This window comes from Cavia porcellus, unplaced genomic scaffold, assembly GCF_034190915.1.
Source record: "Cavia porcellus strain 051 isolate PalLab524CR breed Dunkin Hartley unplaced genomic scaffold, mCavPor4.1 scaffold_8, whole genome shotgun sequence".
NCBI lineage: Eukaryota > Metazoa > Chordata > Mammalia > Rodentia > Caviidae > Cavia > Cavia porcellus.
This window is the reverse complement of record NW_026947491.1, coordinates 24267968-24280538: the sequence shown is the minus strand read 5'-3', so window position 1 is coordinate 24280538 and position 12571 is coordinate 24267968.

Below are 12571 nucleotides of genomic sequence, written 5' to 3'. Positions count from 1 at the left end.
AAAGACGTTTGTCTCTGAACTTTGTTCAGGTCAGACAAGGGTAGCAGTGGTGGATGCCGGGCAAGGTATAAGATTGAGAATACACTTTCAAGTTGGAGCCAAATGGGCTTGCTGGTGTGCTGCACCTGAGGAGGAGAATGTAGAATGTCAAGTATGACCAGAGGACCTGGAGGTACAGGAGGACTGAGAAACAAGACAAAAATTTGATCTGAGACAGGTTAAGTCTGAGATGTTACACACTTATTACATACCCACTCACAGCCGCGCATTAGTATCATGTTACCATCCTCGTTTCTAGTTGACATAAGTTGCCTCAAAGAGTTGAAATGATTTACCCACCACACAGCAATTACATGGCACATCTGGGACTCAAATAAGGTTTTTCAATTCTGAGTTAAATACTTAGAACACTGCAGCTGAGACTCAAGCCGTGCTCCAGGTAGATAATTGATGAGAATTTCCTTTTCTGTGACCCACCCAAAAACAAACTTTCAGACTCTTGGATTCAGAGACTGTTGTACAACCAAAAAGGTTATTCCCCTTAAAAAATAAAACAAAACTGAGGTGAGCCTGAGGCCAACATGCTGATTGCATCAGAGAGAAAAAGATGAAAAGAGAAGAGAGGAAAATGGGCAGGGACCCTAAATCAGCCCGTTAAAGGGCAGCCTGGGAGGCTTGCATTATCAGACGTGAGTCAGAGGGAGAGGGACAGACAATCTTTTGCTGGCTTAGGAAAAAACTAAAATAATGCATTAATTTTAGGCCCTTTGAAATTATTTTCCTGGAGATGTTCTGTTTTGATATATCTGACAACAGCCAAAGAGAGAGCCTCCCAAGACAGACATAACCAAAACACTAACTGATCCAGAGTTACTAAGCATAAGCTCAACTAGCTCCACTTTCTTAGTCTTGCCCAGCCCAAGCCAGCAGCTCGCTAAGGAGCTGCAGAACACACTGAAGGACGGAGAACGAGGCTTGGTGATTTACAGTTCTAGCACAGTGCTTCCTGCTTCGGCTGGGACCTCGAGACCTGTTAAACCTCTAATGTTCCTGAGAAGGATCAGACTATAATTAGCTGGGCGATCCTTGCGCTTATGGGGAGGGCTGGCCAACAAAAAATAAACCCCAAAAGCTCAGCAGTAGAGAACTTTCCTTTGATGTCTGGCTTGCAGGACCTTAGAACCAAGGTACCACTGTTTGGAGGGAGCTGGAATGGACACTCGCTCTTGCATTTTCTCATTTATCCAGCACTGAATGTCCAAAAATAGGAACAGAATTCTAAAAACTGGAATGCAAAAGGGAGAGTTGACAGTATAGAAATTAAATTCCTCATCTTTTGTAATGCTTAGACAAAGATAGCATATGAAATTAATAAATTAATAAATATAAAGACATTGATCTGAACAAATAAAAACAGGAATTGAAGGTGGGCTCCGATGGCATGGGAATTGCTTGACTTTACAAAATACATGTACACTTATTTCACTTAAAATTTTAAACTGAGTAAATATATTAAATTTTATTTCTATAAACAAGGTTGTGGACATAAATTAAGTCACACACATTTCCTATTTCATGAAAATTTAAGAAATAAACATCTGAGATACAGAAGAATTAAAATGGAGAGATTCAAACAAAATGAAAAGGGGCAGAACTTAGATCTCTTTCCTGCTAGTGGATTATTCTTCTGCCTGAGACCAAAACCGATGAAGCAAGGAAGATACATCTTGGCTGAACTGGTAAAGACTGGGCAGCCATTAAGGCACACCAGGCCTGGTTCTGCTGTTCCTACCACCTTCCTCCCTCCTCTTCTTTTTCCCAGCAAAAGAGACTTTGGAGTTTCTTCCCATAGTCTTTCCGTAGATGGATCCACTCATAGAAGAAAGTTGTAGGATGAGAGAGAACACACAGCCAGCACGCACACTGCTTACATTTCCCTTTGTTCCACTCTGGCTGGGCTGTGTGCTTACTGACTGCACTCCCCAACTGGATGTTAAGGAAGACATTTCAAAAATAAATTGCCAGAAGCAAAGGAGTTAATACATTTAAACATGCTTGAGGTGAATCATTCACAGAACTTCAGACTTCAAACATGGAATCATTAAAACTATTAGTGTTGACTCTGAGTTCTGTTCTCCAAAACCTGGGGGTGTCCGGATACTTGTTTTAATAGCTTTGGCAACTCTTTCTTCACATAATTGGTTTCTGTGTATCAAGACTTTCTTTCCTAGGATTTGTGATTTGATTAATTCTTTAGAAAATCCTTTGCAGCTAAGTGGCCCATAGTTACTACCTGTCCAGGCTAATCAACATGATTTTAAAATTAAGCTCAGACTTTTTACTGATAATAATACTACTGTACATTTGCACTTGTGTATTCATGCACAGCAGTCAACGAAATTGAATAGTGTGACAATAATATAATAGGCACAAGGGTGCTGGGAGGAAAAATAATCACTTGCTTTTACAAAACAGGCACTCTAGTCAAAATCAAAATAAAGCCTTAAAGTGTTTTAATAAAAATTTGTGATAAAGATGATACTTTATGTCTCCCTGATAAGTGATCAGCATTTCCCAGCATCCTTTATGGATTAGGTAGAAGAGAAAGATAGATGTTACTCACCCATGTCACAAGTGTCACATACATTCTTCTGAGCTGAAGATATATTGGAAATAGCAGATGCAGGAAAGACTCTTAGGTCTTACACTTTTCAGTCTGAAGGCAAGGCACAATTTTTTTTTTTCTAAAGATAACAAATTTCTATTTGTAGAGGTGTTTTATTCTCCTATATTGGAAAGAGGAAGATGACTTAATGAATAAAGTACCAACTTGCACCACAAACCTTACTTAGTAACCTGGTGTTCTTCATGTAATTTACTCTCCCTAGAAATTTATGCTTCTTGATTCCTTCATCTGGTTACTTTGGCACAACTCATTGCTGTTTGGTACAGCCCTGAGTGTAGTGCTTCTTTGGGTCTCCACTTTCTTCTCTCCTCTGAGGGTTTCTGTTATGGCCTGTGTCTAGATGTCACTCCAAGGTCTCATGCACCCATAGGTAGGGGTTTTCTGAGGTTGCTGGATCTGGAATGTGTGAATATGGGTGAAGGGTATGTGAATACGATTAAAAGTGTGAAAACTAAATAAGTTCATTTATTGTTTCACATGGTGCTGGGTATGAATAATAGGATAGCCCACCCTATATGTAGATGACACCACCCAAAATGCTTCTGTCTTTGATGCAATAGAAGGGAAAGGGAGGTTTGCTGTTGCAGGCTTCTCGTGTGCTCTACCATGGACGGATTCTCCTCTGCAATGCTTCTCTGCCATGTCTCCCTACCTTAAAGGCTATAGATTGAAACTTTTCGCACTGTGAGATGAAATGAACCTTTCCTCCTTTAACATGTAGGCATTTTGTTCCAACAGCAAGAAGGTCATTTGCAGGGTGCCTTTTACAGAGCATAAAAGAGTAGGACAAATTTTTTCTCTGCACTACCTACAGATCAATATGGTATAAGAAAAGTCCAATTCACAGAGGAAAAGAAAGTTGAAAGCTTGTATTATCAGTTTGAAAGACTATGAGAAGAAATATTGGTGTAAATTGAGGAGGTAAGATTCACTAAATTGCATCTCACCAATGTCTACTACCTGAAAAAAGAAGCTTGACTTGAATGAGGAACGTAGAAATACCAATGTGAGAATGAACATGTCAGAGAACATGGTAGCTTAGACATATTGTATGCTTCTAGTAAAAACTAGTGTTCAGCTTTGTGTAATGCTAAACATTTATATTGTAATTCTTGTTCTCCAAATTGGGTACAGCTATTTATCATCATGACTATGCATTGAAAAAGGGCAGATAACCAGGGTTTGGGAAAAATTATTGGGCATTGGCTCTGAACTGATCCTGAATCCTGAGATCAAAAGTCACTTTAGCTCAGAGTCAGTCGGAGGAAAGGCTAAAGGAGTTCATCAAGTGATCAGTGTCACGTTGACCTAGGACTGTCTCAAAGAAAGCCAATAGGACCACAAAATTATTTCATATCTATTTTCCAAATTTCAGCATAGAGTTGAAACATACATGCTCAACAAGTGGCTAAACTCCCATTCTAGTATTTTGATGTATGAGATGAGGCTGATTATGGGAGGACAGACCAAACGAACAGCCCTAGAATCTCCTGTTTATCAAATATTACACCAAAATCAATACAGACAATACTATAGTCATATAGACTTGACTTGACTGATTTACCAGGAATGGTAAGTACTAACACATTCTTACTCAGATAACCTCTCAGGCTTGTGCATAAGACAGATGGATTCTAGAAAATAAAATAATAGTTCTTGTTTCTACATTCAACAAAGTGATGGCAATTGGCTCAAATTGCAGTTGCCACAAGTATTTTCTTTGGCAGAACAAACTCATCTCTTGGTGCCTCAGGTGCACTTACTGACATGGTAAATGTCGCTGTACATTTGCTCTTGTTTTCCCTGCTGCTAAACATGCAGGCCACATTGTACTTTCAACTTGAAGGGCTCCTGAAATACAGTGGTACCTTGGTTCCTGATCTCAGTTCATTCCATAGTGCTGGGGAAGACTGCCCACCCCATTTGTTTGTTATTCGATGCAGAGTTCACAAATGGAAGAAAAATTTTGCTGAATGCTTCTGTTTGCAAACCTAATAGTTCATGAACAGAAGCATTTAAGAACCAAAGTATTACTGTATATCCATTGTTCTACCGTGATTAAGGACTACTTAATTTACCACACTTGGTCATAACTCAGTTTGCTAGACTTGGTCATCTCCATCCCACAGAAAAACATTCATTCAAATCCATGAAAATGATTGTGCTGTAATGAGTAAGAAATATCAGTTACTTTTGGAACCTTGGCAAAACACATATGTGCTACGTGGTGGGACAAATACCAGACTAATGCTGCAGCATAAACAGTTCAAAATAAGACAAAATACATGAGACAAAGATGTTCAGACATTGAGAAAAGAGGCATCAAAAGATCATGAGCTCACTGCACAAGTGCTTGTCTGGTAAACTCGAGGTCATGAGTTCAATCTCTGGCACAAAAAAAAAAAAAAAAAGAGAGAGAGAGAGATTGTGATCTCCAAAAGAAGAAAAGAACAATGAACAATCTAGAGTAACTGAATTTCTGCCTGGAATCACTTTCCAGCCTCCAGTACAGAACACAATGTCTTACTGAGTTGAGAAGGCAGAAATCTAAATTGGAGAAAGATAAGTTAAGTGGAATTTTGGTGGAAAGGAAGTTATGGGGGAAGATAAGGGAGAGAGAGAGAGAGACAGACAGACAGACAGAGACAGAGAGACAAGAGACAGAAAGAGAGAGACAAGACAGACAAAGAGACAGAGAGAGACAGAGAGACAAGAGACAGAAAGACAGAGAGAGACAAGACAGAGAGAGAGAGAGAGAGAGAGAGAGAGAGAGAGAGAGAGAGAGAGAGAAACACCAGAGGTTTACCTAGGTCCTTTTCTCATTAATTTGCTATTGCAGTGTGATACTATAGCCTGATTTCCACGAGACCAGGTAGGAAAAAAAACTACTGAGATACTGAGAAGGTACGGGATTAACGTCTCCCAGTGCACATAGCAGGTGAAGAGACATTCCTATCTGATCCGTCAGGGAAGGATATCATGGATGCTTGGAGAGTTTAGTAGAGACTTCAAAAGAGTCACACATTACAGTAGAGCTAAACCAGTGCTATCTTAATACATATGCTAGATCCACCTGGAATAGTGCTTAAAAATGAAGTAAAAATACATTGTCTTCCAGCAAAGCTGAAGAATGGTATCCCCAGTAGACCATCATCCCTGGAAATATGAAAGGTGTCTAGGCTAAAGGAAAGTAAAAATCATATGAAAACTCAGATTTACATAAAAGAAAAAGATGATAGAAACAATGAAAAATACATTTTCTTACTTTTGATTTCTTAAAAATTAATCAGAATATAACATTAAAATATTAACAGTTGCCTTTGTTTCCTGTTACTGTAATGAAATATTTAAGGGTCAGTACTTTAAAAGGAGAAGAGGTTTATTCAACTTACAATTTTTAAGGCAGAAAGCACAGGATTGAGCATCTTGTTTGTCAGCCTCTGCTGAGGGCCCTGTGGCAGGTAGCGCTAACATCAGAAGGATGTACAGAAGACAGGAAGCTGAGGAGAGGGAGGAGCTGGGCTTGTTCTTTGATAAAAATTTATACCTTAAGGAGCTAATTGGGTCACACAGGGCTGCACTAAGCCCTCCTAAATGTAGCATCTGGTGTCCCACTTATCTTTGGTAAGGCCCTATTTCTTCAAGTCCTGCAGTTTCCGACACTAACCCACAGGGGACCATGTTTCCAGTACAAGAACCTTTGGGGCCCATGCTCAAAACACATCCAACTCTAGCAACCATGCATTAGAGGACTAGTACACAGAAATACAATGTATTACATAATAGTACCAAAGATGGGGGAGTGGAAGCATATGCTTTGAAAATTTCTAAATTATATATGAAGTACTATGTATTTGACAGTAGATTTGTGTTTAATTTAATCGCATATTTTGTTTGTTTTGTGGCACAGTTTCACTATGCAGTTCAGACTTACTTGGAATTCCCTATGTAGTCCAGACTGGCCTTGAATTCATGGCAGGACTCCTTCCTCAGCCTCCTGAGTATAAATTACATGTTTTGAATGCAGAGAAACCACTAAAAAGTAAGGAAGAGAAAACAGTATTAAAAATGGAAAGAAAGAGCAAACAATGCAAAAACAGACATATAGTGATGGCAAGATGATGAATTTAAAAGAAAACATAATGTTAGTTGTGTTAAATGTGAGCTAAAAATACCAATTTAAAAGTATTGATTTTTAAATCAAACAAGTCCCAAAACATGCTATAAGGTAGTTGCTTGAAATATAAAGCATAAGACAGTTGATCATCATCAGACATCAACTTGACTTGAGCAAAAATTGATCAGCAGACTAGTAAATTCTGAGTGCCTCTGTGGGAGACCTACATGCCAGCTAACAAGAGACTCACCCAGACCTGAGCAGCTTCAACAACAGGCTTGCAGCTCAGCCAGAATGAAAGGGAAAGAAGGAAGTGTTTCCTTTGGGGGAAGAGTTCCAGTCTTCAAGATTGCCTTTGGAATTTTGTGTCTAATCCTCTAATGCAGTCTCTTTAGCCTTCGATTGTGCTCACTCGCAGTGACTCTGCAGTGTGTCTGAGACTCTTAACTTTTGCCAGCTACTGAGGCCTCTGGCTCTCCAGCAGGTGACAGCCATTTTGGATCCTAGAGCCTCTGCTCCTGTAGACACCAGGTGACTCTGCCACCTCTGATCCTGTAAACCTACTTAATGCATCACTTAACGTAACTGTACATATATTTTATGCTGATTCTGCTTCTCTAGAGAAGTATAACGGTACAGATGGTAAATGATATGCCATAAAAATATTTTAAGACAGTTCCAGTGGTTATATCAAGTAAATTAGACAAGAAATAATGCCAAGGTAAAGGAGAAACTTTTATTATAATATGTGGATCAGTTTACAACAAGACAACAGCAATCAACAACGGTTGCCTTACTGCACATTGCCATCTTCAGAATAGCTGCCCAGGTTACCAGAAACAGGATCAAAACAAAGCAAAACACTGGACTGCAAAAACAGGGCAGAAGGAAGTCCCCTACAGGAACCACAGGGCACACTGCCACCCCACAAACAGATGCCCGGACCACCAGCCCCAGGTCTGCAAGGTCAACCAAACTATCTAAGGATCAAGTCATTCCTCAGCTGCATCCCAGCCGGACTCCTCCAAATCCTGGCTCCCCAGCCTGCATACTGGCTGGCCCACGGGAGAGCCCACATGCTCTGTCCTCCTGTTGAGCGGTGTCAAGACCTCCGTGGCTGTGCATGGTTCACGGGAGGGCGCCCTTTGTCCTCTTGCTGAGTGGTCTCCTCCCGATTCCCATGGGATTTTATGAAGTCAGAGTTCCCTGATGCCAGAGCCAAAGTCATTACAAGAAAATAAAGTGTAATATAGCTCGTGAGCATAGGCAAAAAGTCTTTTAGTAATTTGTAATAAATATAATTCAACAATATTAGAAAGCAATACATCACTACCAATTGGGATATATATATCAAGAACACAAAGTTAGTTTAACCGTAGAAATTAAATCAATGTAATTCACCATATTAACAGAATAAAGGAGATACAGAAGAGGATTTGAAAAAATTCAATACAATTTCATGATAACTTTCAGCATGTTAGGAATAGGAGCAAATTTATTCTATGTGATACATGACAGCTTCAAAAGAGCTGTGGCAAATCATAAAATGGTAAATTAATGAATGCTTTGACCCTAGTGAGAAAGAGGAGAACAGCATACATTCTCATCTTTTCTATTCTACTCAACACTGTATGAAAAGTCCTACAAAGAGCAATAAGGCAAGAAAAAAATTAAAGTCATAAAATTTAAAAGGAAGCAATAAAAATATCTTTGTTGGAATGATTGTGTGCGTATAAATTAGACAGACTAAAAAATCACCTTGTTAGAATTACTTAAAATGATGCAGGGGTTAATTATAGCACCTTGTGGTGTATACAATAGAATAACACTCAGCAAGAAAAAGCGAGAAACTACTGAGACAAGCAACGATGTAAGAAAGTCTGAAAAACAGTATGATGATAAAAGAAGATAGTTCTTTTTTTTTTTTTTTGTACTGGAGATCAAACTCATGACCTTGTGTTTGCCAGATAGGTGCTTATGCCGCTGAGCTAAATCCCCAGCTCCTAATTAGTGAGCTCAGAAGACATTTCAAAGCAATACATAGCATGTGTTTCCAAATATGGGAAATTATAAAACAGAGAAAGTATAGTGACTAAAAAAGATCACAGTTGGTTGGGCAAAACAGTGTGGAATTATCAACAACAGAGCCACAAGGATACTTTTTAGGATGATGCAAATGATTTATGTCTCGATTTGTAATAATGGCAACTCAAGTGTATACCTTTGCCCAAACTCACCAAACTGTAGACCAAAATGCTTGTGTTTTAGTGCAGATAATTGTGATTCAATAGTACTGCTTCCTAAAGGTCTAAACCTCCATCCCAGTGACATTGTTGTCAGTGCAAGGTGCAGGACTGGTCAGTTGCTCTCTATGGCTCATACTAACACTAAGAAATAGCTCCATCCCCAATGGAACTGCTAAGTGACATGATGCTCTAATCCTCCAATTTTTCCTTCTGAACAGGAAGTTTCACAGTGGCTTCATAAAGTCCTCTGTCCATTTTCTTTTTTATATGTGTTTGCTTGTTTTGCTACTGAATTATGCTTTTACTTTTATAGTTAGGATATTAATCCTTAATTATGTATGTGGTTTGCAAATATTTTCCCCTTTCATGTGTGCAGGTTACCTTTATACTCTGTTGAATGCATCCTTTGCTACATATGATAGAAATTTTTAATTTGGTACAATTCCACTTGTCTTTTATTTTTCTTTTGTTGTTTGTGCTTTTGATGTGTCATCCAAGATGGCTAATGTGAGTGCTATAAGACTTTCCCTGTTTTATTCTAGGTGCTATGTGTAGCTCCAGGTCTTATATTTAAATATTTTGATTTGATTTGATTTGATTTGATCCTGATTTGATTCTGTGTATTGGTGTAAGATAGAATTAGTTTCTTTTTTTTACCCAACAACATTGTTGAAAAGACTATCCTTTACCTATTTTATAATATTCACCCTATTGACAAAAATGTGTTAATTTTATATATGTGGATTTATGTCTGAGCTCCATAGGGTATTCTTTTTTTTTTTTTTTCTTTTTCTTTTTTATCAGTACCAGGGATCGAACTCACGAGCACACACTTGCAAGGCAGGTGCTTAAGCCACTGAGCTAAATCCCCAGCCCCTCCATATTGTATTCTGTTCCATTGTTCTAAATGTTTGTTTATGCCCATACTATACTGTTTCAGTTACTACAGCTTGTGATATATGTTAAAATCAGGAAATGTAATACTTCCTGTTTTGTTTTCTTTCTCAAGATTTCTTTGACTAATCAGAGCCTTCTGTGGTTCCCTACAAATATTAGGACCTTTTTCTTTCCATAATAAAACAAACAAAAAGTCATTGGAATTTTGATGGGCATTGTGCCAAATGTGTAGACTGCTCTGGGTGTTACAGACATTTTAACAATAGTAATCTTCCAATCCATGAGCAAAGGGTGCCCATCCATTTATTTGTTTCTTTTAAAATTTATTTCATGGATGATTTGTAATTTTCAATGTACAAATTTGTCACCTGTTTGATTACTTAACGCTAAGTATTTTAATTATATTTATGCTATAAGAGATTCCTTTTTTAGTTTCCTTTTTAGATTGTTTATTATTGTAGATAGCATTGCAATAATTTTTGTATGCTTTGTACCTTGTAACTTTACTATATTCTTAATAGTTCTAACAGTTTTTATTGACTATTTACTATATATAAGTTTATGTCATCTAGGAGCAGAAAACTTTTCTTCCTCATTTCTCCTCCAGGTGTTTTCATTTCTTTTTCTGGCCTAATTGCTTCAATTAGTATTTCCAGCAGTATACTGAATGGAAGTTGCCTCATTGCTGATCATAAGAAAAAGCTTTTTCTTATTGAGTATGATATTAAGCTGTGGGCTTTTCGTATATGACCTTCATTATGCTGAGGTTAATTTCTTCTGTATCTAGTTTATTGAGCATTTGTATCATTAGAGTATGCTCATTTTTTTCAAATGTGTAAAATGCATTTATTAATATGATAATACAACCTTTATTCTTAAACCTGTTAGTATAGTGTATCACATTAATAGACTTGCTTATGTTGTACCATCCTTGCATCTCAGGGATAAATTCCATTTGGTTGTGATATGTAAGCTTTTCTATGATCTATTAAATTCCAGTTGCTTAGCGCCAGTTGCTTGTGCATCTATGTTCAATAGAAATATTAATCCACAGTTTTCTTTCCTTTTATTGTTGTTGTCTGACTTTGACATCAGAGTAATGCTGGTCTCGTAAAATGAACAAGGTTCTCTATTCTTTAGGTTTTTTGGAGGAGTTCAGGATGAATTTGGTATTAACTCTTGTTTAAATGTTTGTTGGTCTTCACTAATAAAGCTTTCTGGTTCTAGATTTTATTTTTTGCATACAATCTAGTAAAATCGAACTATGAAGAAATAGAAAATTTAACTAGACCAATAGCAAATAATGAGATTGAATCAATAATAAAATCCTCTTGGTGAGAAACAAAAAAGCCCAGAACTACATGGATTTATTACCCATTGTACTGGTTTTGTGTTTCTGTATACAAAAAGTATGACGAATTATGTTTTTTATTCTGCTTAAGCCAATTCACTTTATTATTTGTACCTTTAATAGATCAAGAGTTTGACATTTTAAAACAGAGTCTTCTGTTCAGAGCTTCCTAAGCCTGAAACCAAGACATTATCTGAGCCTGTGATACCATCTGAGGCTCAGTATTCTCTTCTGAGCTCACTAATTAATGGCAAAATTCAGTTCCTTGTAAGACTGGGACCCTACTGTCTTACGGAGTATCAGCCAGTGGCTGATTTCACATCCTGACGTTAATGTTCATTTCTGCCACAACCTCTCTCAACAACAGGAAAGTTTATTTCTTTAAGACCAGTTAAGAAAGCACCTCTGCTTCAACTCTCTCCTAGTAGTCTGTTAAGGAATCTTAACTAGATTGGAGTACAAGACCAGGGAAAACTGGGAAGGCAGCTAAGCCCCGCCTGTGCGCCAGCCTAGAGCCAGAAATCTGAGCAACTATTTAGAGGACAGCAGTATGCCATCTAGTAACTGTTGTAGGTTTCCCACTGTCTTATCACTGTTTCATTTCATTTCATTGTTGTTTTATTCCCTTAAAATAAAAATAAATATATAAATAAGGGAGAAAAAGGCATTTTAACTAATATAACACAATCACAGGTATGATTAACCCATGACCACTGTGCAGTAATCAAGTAGCCTAATCAAGGAGGTGGTTATTCCATCTTCTCCACAAGTCCTGTGTACACTTACTGGATTAGCAGTTAGTCCATCAGGAAATAGCACAAAAGACAGAGGCATTGCAATATGAAAAGGAAAAGGAAACAAGAGTCAATTATGAGTTGAGAATCAGATGTATTTTGTGTGGCTGAGAGGGCTGTAGTTGGCATAGTCAGTTACAAGCTAGTGAAACAGAGCATTAATGCAAGAGGTCATGGAAAACAGGATTACAATTGCAGAACAGATTCAGATCTCAAGAGTTTTTATTACTAGACCAAGAAATGTGTTCTTCAACAGAAAGGCAGGGGGAAATACATGGCTTTATGGTAGGATGAGTGACACAAAAAAGATTTATTTTGGGATGTAAGACAAGCGGGTAAAGCTAGAATCTGACTAATGTCTGAGGTAGTGGTACCCAGGGAACTGTGGCGTTGGAAAGGGAAGGAGAAAGCTGAGAAATGTGCTGAAGGATAATTTGTGACATTTTTGTTCCTTCTATACATAGTCTTTGTCAACCCACA